A 9,637-nucleotide genomic window follows, 5' to 3' on the forward strand; every position below is an offset into this window, starting at 1 on the left:
TTATTATAGCACACTCAATAATATAGTGAGAAGACAGTTATTCTCACATGTAACTGGTGGAAAAAGCAAAATAATACACCTATGGGGTAGAATTTGGTTCTATCTGTGAACAATTTAAAGGTATATATCTTTTGGCTCAGCATTTCCGCTTCTGGAAACAATCCTACAGAACGCAAACACAAAAACACATATCATACAGAATATGTGCAAGGTTATTCATTACAAGATTATTTGTAATAATCCAAGATTGAAAATGACTCAGTGGACAACTATGGTACACTTGTAAAATTAGCCATGTTTTATCCACAGAATGGAATATAATACAGCTATTAATAAATGATAAGGAATATCCCTATGTACTGCAAAGACTCCAGGATATATCAAGTGAAAAAAAGGAAACTACAAAGCAATGTTTAAAGCATGCTATCTTTTGTGTAAAATGGGAATAAAGTATGAGTATTCAAGTTTGCTTGTATTTGCATTAAGAAATAAAAATACATATAAATAAACCTACTAAAAATAGTATGTTCTCACTTCAGCAGCACATATACTAAAAATTGGAAATAAATCAAGAAGATTAGCATGGTGCCTGCACAGGGATGTTACACAAATTCATGAAGTCTCCCAATTTGAGGAAAAGAAATGGACATCCACATTCATGAAGGTAAAATGTCCTAAAAAAGTATCAACCAAAGTATTACACTAGACATATTATAATTAAATTGTCCCAAGTCAAGGACAAAGAGAGAATTTTGAAAATGGCAAGAGAAAATCGATCTCAAAGGAAGAAGAGTAGGAGAATCTTGAGCTCACCTCCCACAAACACACTGAGGCAACAACTACATGTATTACAACTCACTATGTAAACAACCTGAAGACTGGCAGAACAGGTCTTTCATGACTACTCTTAGAGAGGTCACATCAAAAAAGGTAGGAGAGGTAGAGATGCGATTGAAAACCAAACCTCCAGCGTGACTAAACACAAGTGGGAGGGACATCATGAACATGGAGGACTGGGAGGATCAGACCCCATACCTGGCACATTCTGGCCATGGGGACCATCACTGGGAAACTGATGCCTCATAATACTGGGCTTTGAAAATAAGTGGAGATTAACTCTAAAAGCTTTAAAAATCAGGGAGGACAACTCCAGGAGAACTGGAGGGCTACAGGAAATGGAGTCTCTGGGCTTAAAAGCCAGCACCCTCTATGGTTTAATTGAAAATAATTTTATACACACAGATGTACACACACAAATCTGCATATGTGTATGTGAAACAACACACATAAATATATGGACCTTATGAAGCATCAAAAGAACTGTTCACAGATAGGTCTTTCAGGCCTACAACCCAGAGAAGTAACTAATCACAAATTACATTGCTTAGCGATTGTAAGAAATAAGATAAAATGTAATAATGACCATTCTTTCACACAATATGAGTCTTCTGGACAGCATTTGCCAAGCAGGGGTATAATACTAATAGAAATAGTACAATTCTCATCTTTCTACTAAATATTTGTCAGCTACTGGCAGCATCATGGTGTTTGTATTTACTAGTCATTGCTGATGGTTCCCAGAAAGAATTTCTCAGGGTTAATTTGAGAAAATTTGTATTTTAGAAAACCTCATATCTCCATATTCTCCCTGGTTCTCTTGAGGTCCTCATTATACAGGTCAAGAATTCTCTAATAACATGCCAAATGCCTAAGCGTATAGACCTAAGTCACACTCAAAGACTGGGTCTAGATCTAAGATAGAGCTTCTGGATTTTTAACAAAACCTACAGAGAATTCAGATGTAGCTAATCTATGGAACTCACTTTTACAAACACTATTGTAGAGGTATTTCTCTATTTTATCTTCTCTTTTTTCTCAACTCAAACTTCTTTTAGGGTGGAGAAGTAAGTTTAGTCTTAATTACTGGATAGTAGTCATTGCTATAGTACTCTCTAAAGCACCATTTAGGGTCCTTCAAGAATGAGTTGTCCTCCAGTGAAACTCAAACCACACCTAAGGGATTACTCTATGCCAAGGATAGCTTGATGAGTAACATTCATTTTGTGGTCAGCTGACTCAGGTCCCATTCTTGTGTATATTCTATTTAATATTGAATATTCTATCCCTTTCTGAAGTGGTATGACCCTCTAAAAGGTCTTAGGCCTTGATGTCCAGGTTATTTCTGACTGAGCAATCGATTTCTGACATAGCAGTGCTATTTATTTTTCTGTGAATTGAAGAAAAAAGAATAGTGTCTACCGATATTGCCTTCCCATAGAATTTTCTGTGCAAGTAATTTTGCATTTAACTTTCCAAAGCCTTTACTTTTTAATGTATATGTTTAGTTTGTTAGTTATCTAGCTAGTTAGTTAAACGAAGCTTTGTCACAGATATTTAGATGCTTTACCAATTTAGTGCAAACCAATCAAGACAGGTTTTAAATATTCTACTCTCCAATTACAATATTATAGAAGTTTATTTACAGTTTTGTTTGTTTTTTGTACTCAAGTACAGTTAAATCTTTAACAATCCAAGATTGTGCGGAAGTGGATGAAATAAATATAGTAGGTGTGGTGATGAAAACTTTAGCTCTACTTATTATAGTGACTTTAGCTGAATTCCAAAACTGTTTTATTTTCTAAGGACAATTAACCTTTTATCAATAATATCTTTGTCCAAGGTTCATTGGATACATTGTACCAAAATGAAAAGCATCTTTATCAAGGTAGAATTAAGTGTCTGGGTAGGCAGCTGAAACATAGTAGGTACATTAGTATGGGAGAAGAATTTTTACTATTGAAACTGCTTATATAATACTGACAAAATGCCAGACCCCAGTGTTTATGATGGTGATAGAAGAAGCAGTTTTAAAAACCTGTACTCAAATGTTCATAGCAGATTTACTTTTAATCACCAAAAGCTGGAAACAATTGAATGTCTTTCAATGGATAAATGCTTAAATAAATTGTGTACATTCATACCATGGGTGTTACCATAATAAAAAGGAATAAACTATGGCTATACACAATTTGGATAAATCTCTAAAGAATTATGCCAATTATTCCCCCAAAAAAGTTAATACCAAAAGGTTACATGTATTTGCCATTTACGGGTATGAGGGCTGTAGGTAGTTGGGTAGAGTTATAAAAAGAAAGCATGAGGAATCTTTGCGGCATTTTATATCTTGACTGTGGTGGTGATCACACAAACCTACACCTATCACAAAATTACATAGAACTAAATATTTTTTGGGCATGCGCGTGCACACACACACATACACACAGCTGAATATGTGTAAAACTGGTGAAAGCTGGACAAAATCAGTGGATTGTATTAAAGTCAAAATCCTGGTTTTGGTATTGTACTATAGATCTGCAAGATGTTACCACTGGGGGAAACTTGGTGAATAGTATGTAGGATCTCTCTGTATTTATGCTTCCAATTGTATGTAAACCTACAATTACTTCAAAATAAAAAGTTTTTAAAAATCTGTGAAAAATAAAAGCAGAGTTCATGATTCAAGTTTTTTTTAATTATACTGTTCTATGTTAGCTTTCATTCCTAATCAAAACGTGGACTCATCAGAAATTAAAGTTTTTCACTTTTATTTTAAACCAGGGTAGATTGAACTATAGATAATAGTTATAAAACAATTCAAACTAGAATTTGGAAAAATAATCTTTTGAAAGGGCTTGATTTCAGGAATTTTCTTCAAACTATTGGATCTAAATCAATGAGCACTGATTTTGTTTTTTTGTTGTTGTTGTTAATGAGTGTTCAACAAAGTTAACTAAATGCCAGGCAAGCATTATCATTATTTCATTCATATACGAACCCTATGAAATGGTTTCCTCCTCTTCTCCACATTACATAATTAAAGAAACTAAGGCTCTGAAAATCTAAATAATTTATTCAAAGTTATCAGATAGACTTATCCCTCTCCTTAGAGCACACCTATCATTGTCTCCCGGGGACAAAAGAGCCAGCAGGTGCCATTTCCCTCCTTCACCCTTCAGCATAGGTGTAGAGACACCTGCTGATGGTAGCTAATCCAGACACTGGCTATTTAGCCTGCTTTGCTCCAAATCCCACACCTCTGCACTCTGGCATGACTTTCCATCTGGGTCAATCCTGTAACAGTCCCAGTATGGCAAGACTCTTTCCCAGAGAACCAGTGAAGGTTCCTGCAACACCAGGTCCCTGAAATTTGTAGTTTTTAAAGTCAGCATCCCTGGCTGGGACAGACCCCAAGGTGCACTGTGATGCTTCAAATGGGCAACCAACCCAGAGGCAGACAGTCTGGAAACAGCAATCTGAAAAACACATAGGATGCACAAGTGGAAATTATTCATTCCCCTGGAAGTGTTTCCCTAACAGCAGCAAGCATGGACTCCCGTCTCCAGAGACAGAGGTGAATTGGAACAATTTTCCTCCCCTACCCTTCAGCATAAACTAGCTTCAGTAAAGAGCACAGGGCCAACACTAGTTGCCTTACCTGCTTACACCAGGTCCTGCCCCTCTGCACTTTGTTGCGCTTTTTTTGGGCAAGTGTGCTTAAGGACTAGCATGGGCCCCTTCCCCGTAAGACCAGCACAAAACTACACACACAACAGCTCTACTGACCATAGAGCTCTATAAACCTTCAGTCTTAGTAGAAATAGCATCAGATCTCTTTTAATGAGCAGAGCAGAACACACCTAGTTAAAACTTGCCATGCTCTGGCCAAGGTCCAAACACCGCCCATTGCAGGCAAGGTGAACATGTGCATAAGACTGAGCTGAGGGATACAGCAGCCAAAACACAGCAACAGAGTGCATGCAGCACACACCAGAGACACTTTCTAAAGCACTAGGGCCTGGACAGTATATGACTTGTTCTTTATAAAACCATTACTCTCATGAGCAGGAAATAGAACAGGATTTTCTGACACAGAGAAGAAGGCAAAAAGACCTAGACAAAATGCCAAGGTAGAGGAATTCATCCCAAGAGAAAGAATAAGAAATGGTCACAGTCAGGGATCTAATTGTAACAGATATAACTATGATTGGTCCAGAATTTAAAGCAACAACCATAAGGATACTAGCTGGGTGTGAGAAAAGCATAGAAGACATCAGAGAGTCCCTTACTGCAAAAAGAAAAGACCTAAAAACTAGTCAGGCCAAAAAAAAATGCTATAACTGAGATGTGAAACTGTCTGGATGTAATGACCATAAAGATTGAAGAAGCAGAGGAACAAATAAGTTATATAGAAGATAGAATTAATGAAAATAATGAAGCTGAACAAAAGAGAAAAAGAAAAATTTAGGATCACAAGAATAGACAGGGAATTCAGTGACTCCATTCAATGTAATAACATTCATATCCTAGAAGTTTCAGAAGAGAACAGAGAAAAGGGGGCAGAACGTATATTTGAGGAAATAATAGCTGAAAACTTCTCTAATATAGGGAAAGAAACAGACATTCAAGTCCAAGAGGCATAGACAACTACCATCAAAATCAACAAAAGCAGGCCAACATCAAGACTATTGTAAACAAATTTGCAAAAAATAGAGATAAAGAACAAATACTAAAGCAGCAAGACAAAAAAATGTCCTTAACTTACAAAGGAAGACCCATAAGGCTAGCAGCAGATCTTTCAAAAGAAACTCGGCAAGAAAAAAAGGGAGTGGCATGATACATTCAAAGTGCTGAAAGGGAACAATTTGCAGACAAGAATACTCTGTCTAGCAAGGCTATCATTCAGAATAGAAAGAGAGAGTTTCCAAGAGAAACAAAAACTAAAGGGGTCAGTGACCACTAAATCAGCCCTGGAAGAAATATTAAAAGGGACACTTTGGGTGGGAAGGAAAAACTAAAAGCAACAAACACTAGAGAGGAACAAAGAAAATCTCTAGAAACAAAGACAAAAAAAGTAATAAATATGGAACAAAATGCATATCAATAATTACTCTGAATGTAAATAGATTAAACACTCTAATTAAAACACATAAGGTGTCAGAATGTATTTAAAAAAACAAGACCAATCAATATTCTGGATGCAAGAGACTCATTTTGTACCTAAAGACACCTGTAGTGTGAAAGTGAGAGGATAGAGACATATTTATCATGCTAAGGCATGTCAAAAGAAAGCCAGAGTAGCAATACTTATATCAGGCAAATAAGATTTTAAACCAAAGACTGTAACAAGAGATGAAGAAGGGAAATATATCATAATGGAAGTCAATCCAATAATATCTAACAATTGTAAATACATATGCCCTCAAAGTGGAAGCACCCAAGTTTATAAAACAATTAAAAACAAATGTGAAGGAACTTATTGATAATAATACAATACTAGTAGAGGGCTTTAACACCCCACCTACAACAATGGGCAGATTATCTAAACAGAAAATTAGCAAGGAAACAATGGCTTTGAATGACACACTAGTCCTGATGGACTTAACAGAAGTATTCAAAATATTTCATCCTAAAGCAGCAGAATAGACATTCTTTCCAAGGGCACATGGGACATTCTCCAGAAGATATTACATAGTGTCACAAATCAGGCCTTAACAAGTACAAGATGATTGTGATCATACCAGGCTTATTTCCAGACACAACACTATGAAATTTGAAGTCAACCACAAGAAAAAAAATTGAAAAGACCACAAATATATGGAAATTAAAGAATATGCTACTAAGGAATGAATAGGTCAACGAGGAAATTCAAGAAGAAATAAAAAGTAAATGAAAACAAATGAAAATAAAAATATGAAAGTCCAGAACCTTTGGGATGCAGCAAAGGCAGCCATAAAGACAGAATTATAGGGACACCTGGGCAGCTCCGTCGGTTAAGCGTCCGACTTCGGCTCAGATCATGATCTCACGGTTTGTGAGATGGAGCCCCGCATCGGGCTCTGTGCTGACATCTCAGAGCCTGGAGCCTGCTTCGGATTCTGTGTGTCCCCATCTCTCGGCCCCTCCCCTGCTCATGCTCTGTCTCTCTGTCTCTTAATAATAATAAATGTCAAAAAAATTAAAAAAAAATAAAGAGAGAATTATATAGCAATACAGGTCTACCTCAAGAGGTAAGAAAAATCCCAAATGAACAACCTAATCTTACACTTAAAGGAACTAGAAAAAGAACAATAAATAAAGCAAAAAGTCATCAGAAGAAGGGAAATAATAAAGATTAAAGCAGAAATAAATGATATAGAAACAAAAAAATAGAAAAAAATCAATGAAACTAGGAGCTGCTTCTTTGAAAAGTTAAAATTGATAAACCCTAGCCAGACTTATTTTAAAAAGGACCCAAATAAAGAAAATCACCAATAAAAGAAGATAAATAACAAACAACACCACAGAAATACAGTTTTCACAGAATATTATGAAAAATGATATGCCACCAAGTAAGACAATCTGGAAGCAATGGATAAATTCTTAGAAACATATCAACTGTCAAAAGCAAAACAGGAGGAAATAGAAAATTGGAACACAATGATAGCCAGAAAATGAATTGGTAATCAAAAATCTCCCAACAAACAAAAGCCCAGGGCCAGATGGCTCCCCAAGGGAATTATACCAAGCACTTGAAGAAGAGTTAATACCTATTCTTCTCAAACTACTCCAAAAAAATAGAAACAGAAGGAAAACTTCCAAACTCATTCTAAGAAGCCAGCTTTTCCCTGTTCCAAAACCAAAGACTCCACTAAAACCAAAATACAGACCAATATCTCTGATGAACATGGATGCAAAAATTCTCAGCAAAATATTAGGAAAGGAAATCCCACACTACATTAAAAGAATCATTCACCAAAATCAAATGAAATTGATTCATAGGCTTCAAGTGTGGTTCAATATTCACAAATGAATCATCATGATACACCACATTAATAAAAGAAAGGATAAGAAACATATGATCCTCTCAATAGATGCAGAAAAAGCATTTGAGAAAATACAACATCCATTCAGAATAAAAACCATCAGCAAAGGAAAGAGGGAGCCTACCTCAACACAATGAAGGCCATATACCAATAAACACACAGTTATTATAATCCCAAAAGGGAAAAAACTGAAAGCTTTTATATTGTGGTCAGGAACAAGACAGGGATGCCCTCTCTCACCACTGTTATTTAACATAGTACTGGAAGTCCTGGCCTCGGAAATCAGACAACACAAAGAAATAAAAGACATCCAAACTGGCAAGGAAGAAGTCAAACTTTCACTATTTGCAGATAATATATTTCTCTATATAAAAAACCCAAAAGACTCCACCAAAATTTGCTAGAACTGATACATGAATTCCATACAGTCACAGGATACAAAATCAATGTATGGAAATCTGTTGCATTTCTATACACCAATAATGAAGCAGCAGGAAAGTAAATCAAAGAATCAATCCCATTTATAATTGCACCAAAAACCATAAGATATCCTAAGAATAAACCTAACCAAAGAAGTAAAATATCTATACTCCAAACACACATAAAGGAATTAAAGGTGACATAAAGACATGGGAAAACATCCCTTGCTCATGGATGGAAGAACAAATATTGTTATAATGTCTATACTACCTTATGCTGTCGACACATTTAATACAATCCCTATCAATATGCAAACAGAATTTCCCACAGAATTAGAAAAAACAATCTTAAAGTTTGTATGGAACCACAAAAGATCCCAAATAGATGAAGCAATCTTCAAAATAAAAGTAAATCTGGAGGCATCACATTTCCAGACTTCAAGTTGTATTACAAAGCTGTAGTCAAGAGAGTATGGTCCTGGCACAAAAACAGACACATAGATCAATGGAACAGAATGGAAACCCAGAAATGAACCTAAAAAGATAAGGTCAACTAATTTTTGACAAAGCAGAAAGAATATCCAATGGAAAAAAGACAGTCTTTTCAACAAATGGTGTTGGGACAACAGGACAGCAACATGCAGAAGAATGAAACTGGACCACTTTACTACACCATACACAAAAATAAGTTCAAAACAGATGAAAGACCTAAATGTGAGAAAGGAAACCATCAAAATCCTAGAGAAGAACGTAAGTAGTAACCTCTTTGACATTTGCTGTAGCAACTTCTTACTAGATATACCTCAGGAAGCAAGGGAAACGAAAGCAAAAATGAACACTAGGACTTCATCAAGATGAAAACCTTCTGCACAGCAATGGAAACAATCGATAAAACTAAACATCAACCTTCAGAATGGTAGAAGACATTTGCAAATTCCATTCCTGATAAAGCAGTATCCACAATATATAAAGAACTTATAAATCTCAACACGCAAAAAACAAATAATCCTGTTAAGAAATGGGCAGAAGACACGAATAAACATTTTCCAAAGACATACAGATGGCTAACCTACACATGAAAAGAGCACATCACTCATCATTAAGAACATACAAGTCAAGACAACAATGATGTATCACCTCACACCAGACAGAATGGCTAACATTAACAACACAAGAAAGAATAGGTGTTCACAAGAATGTGGAGCAAGTGTTACTTGTACACTGTGGTAATGCAAACTGGTGCAACCACTCTGTGAAACAGTATGGAGTTTCCTCAAAAAGTTAAAACTAGAACTACCCCATAATCCAGCAATTGCACTACTAGGAATTTACCCAAAGGATACAAAAATACTGATT

The 9,637-nt window shown here is 35.8% G+C and overlaps 1 non-coding gene across 1 annotated transcript; it reads left to right on the forward strand.

The window, feature by feature from the left end:
- Positions 1 to 526: 526 nt before the first annotated feature.
- LOC125158006 (U6 spliceosomal RNA) lies at positions 527 to 634 on the forward strand. The gene has a single exon (XR_007149138.1). It is a non-coding gene; the product is annotated as a U6 spliceosomal RNA (small nuclear RNA).
- Positions 635 to 9,637: the final 9,003 nt, after the last annotated feature.

The sequence above is a fragment of the Prionailurus viverrinus genome, chromosome X, assembly GCF_022837055.1.
Source record: "Prionailurus viverrinus isolate Anna chromosome X, UM_Priviv_1.0, whole genome shotgun sequence".
Lineage (NCBI taxonomy): Eukaryota > Metazoa > Chordata > Mammalia > Carnivora > Felidae > Prionailurus > Prionailurus viverrinus.